General features: G+C 38.2%; 1 pseudogene; it reads left to right on the top strand.

The window, feature by feature from the left end:
* The first annotated feature begins 1,147 nt into the window (after nt 1–1,147).
* LOC122300343 lies at nt 1,148–12,583 on the top strand (annotated as a pseudogene).
* Nucleotides 12,584–13,008: the final 425 nt, after the last annotated feature.

Here is a 13,008-nt window from a genome sequence, read left to right as displayed (position 1 = left end):
GAAAAATGTTACAATAAAATTTTACACTACACACTTTTATCTAATTAATATGTGATTTGTTATTTATTCTTTTATTTAAATATACATATGTAAGTATTAAAATATAGAGAATAGAAATAATAAATTATATGTTGATTAGGTGAAACTATATAAGTTGGATTTTTATATAAAATTTCTCATTATGAGGCGATAATAGGTGTCAATTTTATTTGCCCAATTAAACAAATTCACTTTTTATTCCATTCTACTATGCTAGAATCCAATGCCTATTTGGGAGAGGTCTCCTTCTAACTTTTTAAGCCACCACACCCGTGATTACAAAACAAAAAGCAAAAAGAGTTACTATAAACGAGTCTTTAAGATCTTCTGAATCCTCAATCCACCGGCCACTTGACATTGCTATAAAAGAGTTACTACTATTTTAGTAATTCATAAGTTGCGTGAGTTTAGTTATTTATGAATATTAGTGAGTTGAGATGATAAAGTGAATTTTATGAAGTTTATATAAGATAAATATAGATGTATTTAAATATTAAGATGAATTTAAATGTATATATGAGATGTTAAAAAAGATTATGAGTCATGTGTGTAAATATGTGTTGAGTTGAAAAAAGTTATGGGTCATATGTAAAAATAGATTTTGAGTTGAAATAAGTTTATTGATATGAGAGTTGAGTATTTAGATGTTAGATTCAGTTTAAAATAAACTAATCTTAATTTAATCTAAATTCTAAATAGGTCCTTAATTTCAATATGGCGAGAGAGTTAAGGCTTGCTTGATATTTATAAATATTTTAAAATATTTCTAAATAATAATAAAATAATTTGCTAATATTAGGAGCTACTCATAATATTTTCATTTTTATGTTTTTAGTTCCTATCAAATATAAATGTTTTAAAATACTAATTTTTTATTTAATCTAAAACGATTAAATTTTGTCATCTCAAATTAATTATCCTAATAAATTAGCTTTTATTTAATTTTATCCTATACAATTGCTTTTATCATAAGGAAACGGAATATGACAAGATAAAAGAAATTGAAGTATTTTTTAATATTTAAAATGGTAGTATTTAGTTAATTAATTATAACATATAGTAATTAATTAACCATCTCATTTTCCACAAATGTTGTATGCATGGATAGTAGGAGCAGTGGCACCTGAGTTAGGAGAAGTGGCGCTTTCCCAGCTAACCGCGTTGAAAGATTTCGTATATATAAATCAACGACAACTCTCTCTTCCCTGCAGTTCAGTTTCAGTTCAGATCTGGTTCCGAAGAGCCAGAGTCCACCATCTCAGTGATATGCTCGACGATTTTCTGCTCGAATCTCTGTGAATTTCGCTTAACCAAGGCTCTCTTTGCTTTTCGTATCGAAAATGGTGATCGTTGGCCCGATAACTCCTGGACAGGTATGACGCGCTTTTTAGCCTTTCTTTTTTTATTTATTTTTACCAGATCCTGTTCTGGTTTTTGAGTGCTTGAGCGGTGGCTGCTGAACGATGCTTGCTTGATACTGTATACCATTACTCTCGACATTTTAGTTTTCACTTTGTTGGTTTTTTTCTCCCAAGATGGCAATAGTTTTTTTATGCTTTTAGTGTTAGTAGTATCTCATGTTTGTGTCATTTTCTTTTCATTTCAGGTGTCGTTTCTTCTTGGAATCATACCTCTAATTGCAGCTTAATTGGATATATTCCGAGTTTTTGGAGTACAAGAAAAATTCAGTCGCTGCCAAAGTGTGAGTTGGAGAATCTTTTCAATTGTAGGCAGGGACGGAACTAGGATTTGGTGTGTGTAGGGGGGAGATTGGAAAAGTATGTCGTAGGTAGCGATTAACAGTAATTGACAGAACTGACCGTCGCCAACCTTTAACATTAATCATATAAGGTAGATATCTAGACACATTAAAATTTTAAAGTCGTCCATCTGAACCTCTCATATAGGCTCCACTGGACTTCATTTTCCTCCACCATGGCTGCCGGCAAGCCAACAATTTTATAATTTTCCAACTCCAAAGCAGTCTCTATACCGTGAAGAACCAAAAAAGAGCAAGAAGAAAAAAAAAAAGTTGAAGACAGATAAAAGACAGTTGTTTTGTTCTTTAGTCGGTCAAAGAAAAAAGAAACTTAAATTTATTATCATTTTCTATCATAGGCTGGAGATGGTATGTCAGTATGTGAACAAAATTAATAGATTTAGACTCTTAGAAATTAACATGCTACTTTCAGCTGGGTGTTTTGAGTGTTGGGGCAATCAAAAATATTTTAAGGATATTTGAGAGTAGAATTATAATTCTATAGTAAATAATATTATTTTTTTTAACTTTTTTTTGGCCTAGGGTGCTGAATGTAGGAATCTAGCCATGCTTACATGCAAATTTTCAACATTTATTTTCTATGCAGGAATTTTTAAAGCTCTTTATGACCTTATTGTCGAGTTTTTGTAACCTTATAATATAGTTTCGTATGTTACTCTAGGAGATGTGTACGTTGTTCAACCTACTCAACTCTTTACTTATGCTCATATTTTCTGCAATTTTTTTTATCTTTTAATGATACTTTAATGTATATTCACGAGTGCACAAATGTGTATATCACATGCATTCCCGCCAAGTAATCTTGGACTTTTTATATCTTCCAATATGAATGAAAAATCAAATTCTCAAGAAAGAAGGTAAAGAGCTATTAGACGATGATTCTTTTCAGAGTACGATGCTTTCTTTCGGTAAAGAATGAAAAAGAAAAGAAATAATTTTTGGGAAGTAATGAAATTCAAATTTCTTTTCTACTAGAAGGCACTCCGACGTCAATTTGGATGAATTTTGCAATGGCACAGTCAAGGAAGATGATAGAGCTTCTATTAGAGGGTGGAGGTCTACAATCAGGCTCTCCTAAATCTCGAAGTTCGTCCACTATATCTCCTATTTTCAGGTTTCTAAAGACAGTTTGGGATCCTTAAGGTTGTCAACTTTTTTTCAATCTATGATTACTCGTGCATGTATATAAACTTACATGCATCGTTTTACATTACCCTTTTAGGTTCCTCTTGATGGACGAGCTTTTTTTGATTGAAAATCGATTGACGCTCAGAGCTATGTGAGCAAATTACTTCTTTAACTGAAATGCAAAAAATATTTTCTTCATGCTGACTGAATTTTGACTTTATTTTTTCTTTTCTCTGATTCTCTCTTACAGATCCGAATTTGGTCTTCTTATGGCTTACTTTTACTTGTGTGATCGTACGGATTTCTTTGGCTGAACAAAAAAGGTGCTGTTGATGTCTTTATCAGGTTACTTTATATATATATAAATATATATATATATATATATATATTTAATTCCATATATAGGGCTTTCATTTGCATTTTGTGAAGCGTGTGGCACAACAAAAATTTAATCATAGTAAGTGCCGCTGCAATTACGTTTCATTATGTGTCTTTACACTTTATGGAGGCACTGCTACCACATTCGCGGTACCATTATTTATTAAATTTTTGTGTACATTATATTTTAAACTCAATTATTTATAAATTCTGGCTAATAAAGCTACCTGGGAAGTTTGGCGTTCTTTTAAATTTGTAATAAAGATTTGCAAGCAAAAGCAAAAATTTGAAGATTTTTGTTTTGAAAGTTCATTGAATTCGTGATTGTTTTAATTTAATGTCCTGCATCTGTATTGAGTATTGGTATTTGTGTTTTCCTGTTGGCTGCTGATGGAGTTTTCCTGTTGACCATTAACTCTCTGTGCAGAACTACAATCGGGATCTCTTCTTATTTCTCTACTTCCTCCTCATCATAGTTTCGGCAATAACTTCTTTCAAGATACATCATGATAAGTCTCCATTCTCAGGGAAATCAATACTTTATTTAAATAGGCATCAAACTGAAGAGTAGAGAGGTTGGATGCAGGTTAGCTGGCTCTTTCAAATGATGTACCTATTTGTTGAAATTTTCATTCTAAAAAATATGCTTGATAATAAAAGGGTAACAGCTTTGAGCATGGAAGAATTTTTTTCTTGTTGATTTGGGTGTACCCACCTAAAACCATGAAGCTACTAATGCAAAATGCTGTGAAGCACACTTCTACCACTATAACACTCCATTTTGGTGTTTTGTAACGTAAACAATATATATGGACTGAAGTACTGCATAAAACTTTCTATATTGTGCTTGTTAGACTTCATGTGATTGTATGTTCTACTTGCCGCATCATTGTTGGTGATCTCTTGTCTCTTCTATGTTGCAGGTGCTTTTTTTGATGTATCATTACTTTGCTGCAACAGAAATCTATAATGATATCCGAGTTTTTATTGCTGCATATGTGTGGATGACTGGATTTGGGAACTTTTCATATTATTATATTCGCAAAGATTTCAGTCTCGCAAGATTTGCACAGGTTTGCAGTCCCCAAAAAGTCAAAAGTTACTTCTTTGAACTCTCATACAAAGTTATTTGCTTTCAATTGTAATATTCTTATATTTTTGGAGCAGATGATGTGGAGGCTAAATTTCTTGGTATTATTTGCCTGCATTGTCCTTGACAACAGTTACATGCTATATTACATCTGCCCCATGTTGAGTACTGTAGAGTCTGGTCCACACCGCTCGAGCGGAGGCATTGGCCGCTCGAGCAAAATCAGGCAGAGTCGAACGCTCGATGTCAGCTCGAGCAGGAGGCTTTCGCTCGAGCAGGAGGCTTTCGCTCGAGCGGAGGCATTGGCCGCTCGAGCGAAGTCAGGCAGAGTTGAACGCTCGATGTCAGTTCGACAGTGAGCTCGAGCAGGATGCGAAAGGGAAGTTCGCTCGACGCGCGCTCGACACGCCACTCGAGCAAACATGCAATTTTAGGGTTTCCGCCATTTAAACTATATATATGATGTTTTACTTCATATGGCTGTACGGTTGACATTGTAGAAATACTGTGGACGTACAGTGAGAGATCCATCTTGTAGTGTGATATTCCTCAATAATAAAATTCTCTGCAGCTCCCGTGGACGTAGGCAATTTGCCGAACCACGTACATCTTGTGTCGTGTGTGATTGCGTGTGTGATTGTCTTTCTCGTTCCATATTATTTTTCAATTCATTGTCATCGTTTTTCACAACAATTGGTATCAAGAGCCAAGGTTCAGGTCTGAGAAGAAACGATGGCTGGGGATGATTTGAAGGTATCGGGGATCGAGAAGTTTGATGGCACGGATTTTGGATACTGGAGGATGCAGATAGAGGACTACCTCTATGGGAAGAAACTTCATCTTCCACTATTGGGGCAGCAACCGGAGAAGATGGATGATGCTAATTAGAACCTGTTGGATCGACAGGTTCTGGGGGTTATTTGATTAACCCTGTCGAGATCCGTTGCACACAACATCATCAAGGAGAAGACGACTGCGGATCTCATGGCGGCTTTGTCAGGTATGTATGAAAAGCCGTCAGCGAATAACAAGGTACATTTGATGAAAAAGTTATTCAATTTAAAAATGGCAGATGGTACTTCTGTTGCACAGCATCTGAATGATTTTAATACTATCACAAATCAATTGTCATCTGTTGAAATTGAATTTGATGATGAGATACGTGCACTGATACTATTGGCTTCACTGCCAAATAGTTGGGAAGCCACGAGAATGGCTATTAGTAATTCTGCTGGTAAAACTAAACTGAAATATGATGATATTCGTGATTTGATTTTGGCTGAGGAGGTGCGCAGAAAAGATTCAGGCGAGACCTCGGGTTTGAGTTCAACCCTAAATGTTGATTCTCAAGGGAGATCACATGACAGGAACTCAAACAGAGAAAGATCAAAATCAAAGTACAGGGGCAAGAGCAAGTCGAGGCCTGGTCAGCAGGCAACTTGCTGGAATTGTGGCAAAGTTGGCCACATAAAGAAGAACTGCAAAAACCCCAAGAAGACGGAGAATGATAGTGCTAATGTGGTAACTGAAGAAGTACAGGATGCACTATTGCTTGCAGTTCATAGTCCAGTTGATGACTGGATACTGGATTCAGGGGCTTCCTTCCATACATCTTCCTACCGGGAGCTAATGCGGAACTATGTTGCAGATGATTTTGGGAAGGTGTATTTGGCTGATAGTGAGGCTTTGAACGTAGTGGGGATGGGAGACATTGATATTGCACTCCCTGGCAAGAACAAATGGACCTTGCAAAAGGTCAGGCACATTCCTGAGTTGAAGAAGAACCTCATTTCTGTTGGGCAGTTTGATGAGTGTGGTCATTCAGTGGTGTTCTCAGATAGCACCTGGAAGGTCACAAAAGGGGCATTGGTACTAGCTCGGGGTAAGAAAACTGGTACACTGTATATGACTATTGATTTAATTGACACTATTGCTACTACCGTTGCAGAAAGCACAGCAGATTTGTGGCATTGTAGGCTTGGCCACATGAGTCAGAAGGGCATGACGGAACTTCTGTCTAGAGGCAAGCTACCAGAACTGAAGACAGTTGATCTCAGTATGTGTGAGAGTTGTGTGATGGGGAAACAAAAGAAGGTCAGCTTCTTGAAAAGTGGCAGGACGCCAAAGACAGGAAGACTTGATCTTGTGCACACAGATGTGTGGGGTCCTTCCCCAGTTGCATCTCTTGGAGGTTCTCGCTACTATGTTACGTTCATTGATGACCATAGTAGGAAGGTATGGATTTATTTTTTGAAACATAAATCTGAAGTATTTAATGTTTTCAAAATTTGGAAAGCCATGGTTGAGACAGAGACAGGCTTGAAACTGAAGTGTTTGAGGTCTGACAATGGTGGTGAGTATGTTGATGGCGGGTTCAATGAGTATTGTGCAGCTCTAGGTATCAGAATGGAGAAGACCATTCCTGGGACACCACAGCAAAATGGAGTTGCTGAGCGTATGAACAGAACCATAAATAAGCGTGCTAGAAGCATGAGGCTGCACGCTGGACTACCACCCACTTTCTGGGCAGATGCAGTCAGCACTGCCGTTTATTTGATAAACAGAGGGCCATTAGTTCCACTGGATTGTGGATTGCCTGAGGAGGTTTGGAGCGGGAAAGAGGTTAAGTTTTCTCACCTTAAAACTTTTGGTTGTCTTTCTTATGTGCTTGTTAATTCTGATGCTCGTAGTAAGCTTGAGGCTAAGTCAAGGAAATGCTATTTCATTGGCTATGGAGACAAGGCATTTGGCTATCGTTTCTGGGATGATCAGGGTCAGAAAATCATAAGAAGCAGGAATGTGATTTTCAATGAGAAAATGATGTACAAGGATAAGACTAGTACAGCTTCTGTAGTAGCTCCTCAGGAGTCCGAGTTTGTAGGATTGGATGACCTACCAGAGGTCACAGTGCAGTGTAGAGATGTGAGTGATGGGGAGAGTGGGTCTAGTGCACCCATTCCTATTATTCCGCAGGCAGTTTCAGAACCGTCTACTCCTATAGTTGCAGTCCGCAGGTCAGTTAGGACTATACGTCCTCCACAACGTTTCTCACCTACTTTGAATTACATTTTGTTGACAGATGGTGGAGAACCGCAGAGTTATGAAGAAACCTTGCAAGATGAGAATTCTAGCAAGTGGGAGCTGGCCATGAAAGATGAGATAGATTCCTTGCTAGGGAATCAGACATGGGAGTTGACAGAACTTCCATCAGGGAAGAAGGCATTACACAACAAGTGGGTGTACCGGGTGAAAACTGAGCATGACGGCAGTAAGAGGTACAAGGCTAGACTTGTTGTAAAAGGCTTTCAGCAAAAGCAGGGTATTGATTACTCTGAGATCTTTTCTCCTGTGGTGAAGATCAGAACTATCAGGATGGTACTGGCTATGGTTGCTACTGAAGATTTATTTCTTGAGTAGTTAGATGTAAAGACAGCTTTTCTTCATGGAGAACTTGAAGAAGACATCTACATGCACCAGTTTGAAGGGTTTGTGGTACAGGGAAAGGAAGGTTCAATTTACAGACTGAAGAAGAGCTTGTATGGCCTGAAGCAAGCTCCTAAACAGTGGTACAAGAAATTTGACAACTTCATGCACAGTACAGGGTACATTAGATGTCAGGCAGATCACTGTTGCTATGTCAGGCATTTTGACAATTCTTACATTATTTTGCTGTTGTATGTGGATGACATGCTTATTGTAGGGGCTAGTATTAATGAGATCAATAATCTGAAGAAGCAGATGTCAGAGCACTTTGCAACAAAGGATTTGGGAGCTGCAAAACAAATCCTTGGCATGAGAATTGTCAGAGACAGAGTCAGAGGTATGTTGAGACTCTCACAGTCTGCGTATGTGAAAAAAGGTACTCAGCAAGTTCAATATGGACAAGGCCAAACCAGTTGGCACACCCTTGGGAAGTCACTTCAGACTCAGCAAGAATCAGTCACCAGAGTCAGAGGAGGAACAAGATTACATGAGTAAGGTTCCTTATGCCTCAGCTATTGGTTCACTTATGTATGCTATGGTTTGCACAAGATCGGATATTGCCCATGCAGTGGGAGTTGTGAGTAGATACATGAGTAACCCAGGAAAGCAACATTGGGAAGCAGTGAAGTGGATTTTGAGGTACCTAAAGGGTTCCTCAGAAACCTGTTTGTGTTTCTCTGGAGAGAGCTTGGAGGTGTAGGGCTATGTTGATGCTGATTTAGCTGGAGATATTGACAGCAGAAAGAGTACCACGACTTTGTTTATACACTTGGTGGTACTGCAGTGTCATGGGGTTCTAATCTACAGAAAACAGTTTCTTTGTCTACAACAAAAGCTGAGTACATTGCAGTGTCAGAGGCTGTAAAGGAGATGGTATGGCTACAAGGCTTCTTGGAAGAATTGGGTAAGAAGAATCAGAAAGGCACTCTCTACAGTGATAGTCAGAGTGCCATATTCCTTGCCAAGAATCCAGCATTCCATTCCAGGACCAAGCACATTCAGATCAGGTATCACTTCATACGGTCATTGTTAGATGATGGACAGTTGTTACTTGAGAAGATTTGTGGAAACAAGAACCCTGCTGATATGTTGACAAAGGGTGTTACGCTTGAGAAACTGAAGTTGTGTGCAACTTCAGTTGGTCTTCTAGCATGAAGACAGGAGCAGTGAGTTGCAGATGTGGAGGATATCATGTTTGAGGAAGACGGCGATACAGCGAGTGTACCAGTCTCCAAGTGGGAGAATTGTTGAGTATTGTGGAGTCTGGTCCACATCGCTCCAGCGGAGGCATTGGCCGCTCGAGCGAAATCAGGCAGAGTCGAACGCTCGATGTCAGCTCGATAGTGAGCTTGAGCAGGAGGCTTTCGCTCGAGCGGAGGCATTGGCTGCTCGAGCGAAGTTAGGCAGAGTTGAACGCTCGATGTTAGCTCAACAGTGAGCTCGAGCAGGATGCGGAAGGGAAGTTCGCTCGACGCGCGCTCGACACGCCGCTCGAGCGAACATGCAATTTTAGGGTTTCTACCGTTTAAACTATATATATGATGTTTTACTTCATATGGCTATACGGTTGACACTGTAGAAATACTGTGGACGTATAGTAAGAGATCCATCTTGTAGTGTGATATTCCTCAATAATAAAATCCTCTGCAGCTCCCGTCGACGTAGGCAATTTGCCGAACCACGTATATCTTGTGTCGTGTGTGATTGCGTGTGTGATTGTCTTTCTCGTTCCATATTATTTTTCAATTCATTGTCATCATTTTTCACAACACCCCATGCACACCCTTTTCACGCTCATGGTTTATGGGGCGCTTGGTATTATGAACAAGTATAACGAGATTGGGTTGGTCATTGCTGTAAAAATCATTGCATGTTTCTTGCTAGTTATCCTAGTATGGGAAGTACCTGGAGTGTTTGAAGTGGTTTGGAGCCCATTTACATTCCTTCTTGGTTAGTAACTTGTCAGAACTTCAATTCTCTGCTAGAACATTTCAGGTCATGCTGACCAAGTTGTTAAATCATTGCAGGATACACTGACCCAAATCCTTCAAAATCACAGCTGCCCCGCTTGCATGAGTGGCATTTCCGTTCAGGCCTTGATCGCTACATATGGATAATTGGGATGATATATGCTTATTATCATCCAACTGTAAGTTCTAATAATTTTTGGTGAAATTGAGCTTCAAACATTGCTTTTATTTTGCCTGTCTTTTGAGCTAATGGATACTAATTTGGCATGAATTATTGTAGATTGAAAGGTGGATGGAGAAGCTTGAAGAAACCAAATTGAAGCGCAGAATAACAATAAAAATAGCTGTTGCTCTCATATCTTCAATGGTATAATGATATTATAGTATACAAAACCCTATTCTCTAAATCTGCAACTCTCATGCAACTGTTTCTCTGGATTTCTAGGTGGGATATCTGTGGTTCCAGCATATATACAAGCTAGACAAGATTACTTACAACAAATACCCTCCATATACCTCATGGATTCCGATAACGTATGCATATGTTTCCTGAAATATGTTGCCTTTTTGTAGATTTCATAACGTTTTGCCAGTTGATGATGTATCATTCTTTATCAGGGTCTACATATGTTTGCGGAATGTCACCCAGCATTTTCGTAGCTACAGTTTGACACCTTTTGCGTAAGTGGCTGTTATTTTTATCCATAAGTTGTTGATCTAATCTAGTATATCCAAACTGCAACCTCTCCATTTCTTTAAGTTTAAAGAGTTCCTGTGAGCTTTTCCTCTCATTATGATTTCATTTATCTTCAACTAATATATGTGAATTTTTTTTCTTTGGTTTCCAGATGGCTTGGAAAGATAACTCTAGAGACCTACATCTCCCAAATCCACATCTGGTTAAGGTATTATGAAGCTCATAACTGTGAATGCCTGCTTGTTGTGCTGTCATTAATATATTAAGGATAACTGTTGCTGTTACTTGCAAAGAAAAATTCTACTACATGAAAGCCGGTGTGGAGATCACATCCTCCACACTGCTGATATGGCAGAACTTGATTTGTGAAAGAAGTTTACAAATCAAATCTCTTAAGACTCAAATTCTGCCATGTCAGCGTGTGGTAGGTGTTTTCTCCACACCGGATTGCAAGCAGAGTTCTCAATTGCAAAGTATGGTTGATGCATACTGAAAAACTGCTTGGTACTAGCCTACAGCTGATATTTTGGCAACTCTAATTCCATGGACAGGCTTCTTATCTTTGTTTTGTATTCTCGAGGGTCCTAGCTAAACCAGAAGCTAATGTTTCCCACTTCAATTTCCGTATTTTGAAAGAAAGCATATAATATATATTATCCCAGTGAATCTTTGTTTTGCATGTCTGGCACATGATCAAAATATGGTTTTCTATTTTAAGGGAAGGTTCACATGTTATACATATGTGAAGAAGTTTTTTTTTTTTTTTTAGCAGACATTCATCGATTCACATGCGTATGCAATTATTTCTTACAATGGTTTCCGTTGAAATTTCAGATCCGGTGTTCCAGATGGTCAGCCAAAATTTTTGCTCTCTCTGATCCCAAACTATCCATTGTTGAATTTTATGCTCACCAGTCACCACTTCCATATACATTGCAGTAAGATGTTATGATTTGAAATTATGAAAATATGCAGTGTAGCTGAAGGTAGAATTCTTTGCTTTCTTGCAGATATCTTACAGACTCTTTCAATTGACAAATACCTTAAAAATAGCATTTGTGCCCAGTAATGACAGCAAGCGCCTTCTAAACAACGTGACTACAGCAGTAGTAACCTCAATTGTTTTATACTCGTTGTCTTTTGTGTTCCTGAAAGTCCCTCAATTGTTGGTAAGGCTCGCTTATCTTTTGATTAAAGAATTAGTAGTTTTGTGTCAGCTTAAGATCCTTTTCAAGCCTTATCTGCTGTCCACCCCTCCATGTCTTAAGTGGCCTAAAAAAAATTGGAACTCAAGATTTGAGGCATTATAACATGGTACAGAATTTTGACGGGGCACGTGCCTGTCTTCCCTAGGGATCAGAACGAGTCACTTTTAGGCTTTGAAGTTGAAAAGTAGATACTGTCAAAAGAAAGCCTTGTGTTTTCTTGTGTATAATTCTTGCTTACTTGGTTGTGTTTCAATAAAACTTTACTTCTATCTATAAAAAGAATAAAAAGAAAACGCCATAACGTTGTGTTGGGCTAGTGCCTCCAGCTGAATTAACTGGAGTAAACTTTAGGGTCATATATTCGGTCTGAACCCTGTAGTTAGTGTTTATCAGTTATTATTTCATTGATGGTTTGCGGTGTCAAGTCTTTAACTGATACTCGTACAATGCACAGGTTTGATTCAAATATGTAAATATAGCTAACAGCATCGAGGGCCACCGGATTCTGTCGCAATTCTGTGAGCGCAATGGTCTACTACCAAACTTTCCCTATAGCAAAAGCCAGTTCGAAAATGGTTTATTCTGCTGAATGTCACACGGTTAGTTAAGGAAGGAGAGCATATCTTGGTAGAAATAGGTTTTGGGACATCTTTATTAGGAGAGAAACAGAAGGTGGGTGAGGGATATAGTAAAATGATAAGAAAGTGCAATGTACCGGTTATATCAAATGTGTTATGGCTCTCTTTTCTTAATTAATTTCTGTTGTTGAAAAGCCTGCAATGAATATGAAAGATTTACTGCACTAATCAATTTTTATTTTTTATTTTTGTAATGATGGATGAGACATTAAACAGCAAGGACAGCTAAAACACCCACTTGCACTTGTATTCATAGCAGAACCTCATGTCATGACCATTCAGATGAGGAGAAACACTTTTCTCCTCATCTGAATGGTCATGACACGGGGACTCTCACTTTGAGGCTTTGAAGTTGAGAAGTGGATGGTCCGATGCATATGCCGGACCACGTCAAGAAAGGATACAGTAAGATGAAACGAGTTCTCTAAGATTAGCTAAAATTAACAGTACGGTTGGAAGGGATGGGAGATTTAAACAAATACGTCAAAACAAGATGTTACAGTACAAAATATTAAAGATGAAACCAAATTTGAAACCAAATGGTTCCAGCCCATTATTTCCTCTACCTATGTTTGAGGTGAAGGAAAACCCAACAAC

The sequence above is a fragment of the Carya illinoinensis genome, chromosome 2 (assembly GCF_018687715.1).
Source record: "Carya illinoinensis cultivar Pawnee chromosome 2, C.illinoinensisPawnee_v1, whole genome shotgun sequence".
In the NCBI taxonomy this organism is placed as follows: Eukaryota; Viridiplantae; Streptophyta; class Magnoliopsida; order Fagales; family Juglandaceae; genus Carya; species Carya illinoinensis.
Note: the sequence above shows the minus strand (reverse complement) of the source record. Positions and strands in the feature narration are given on the sequence as shown.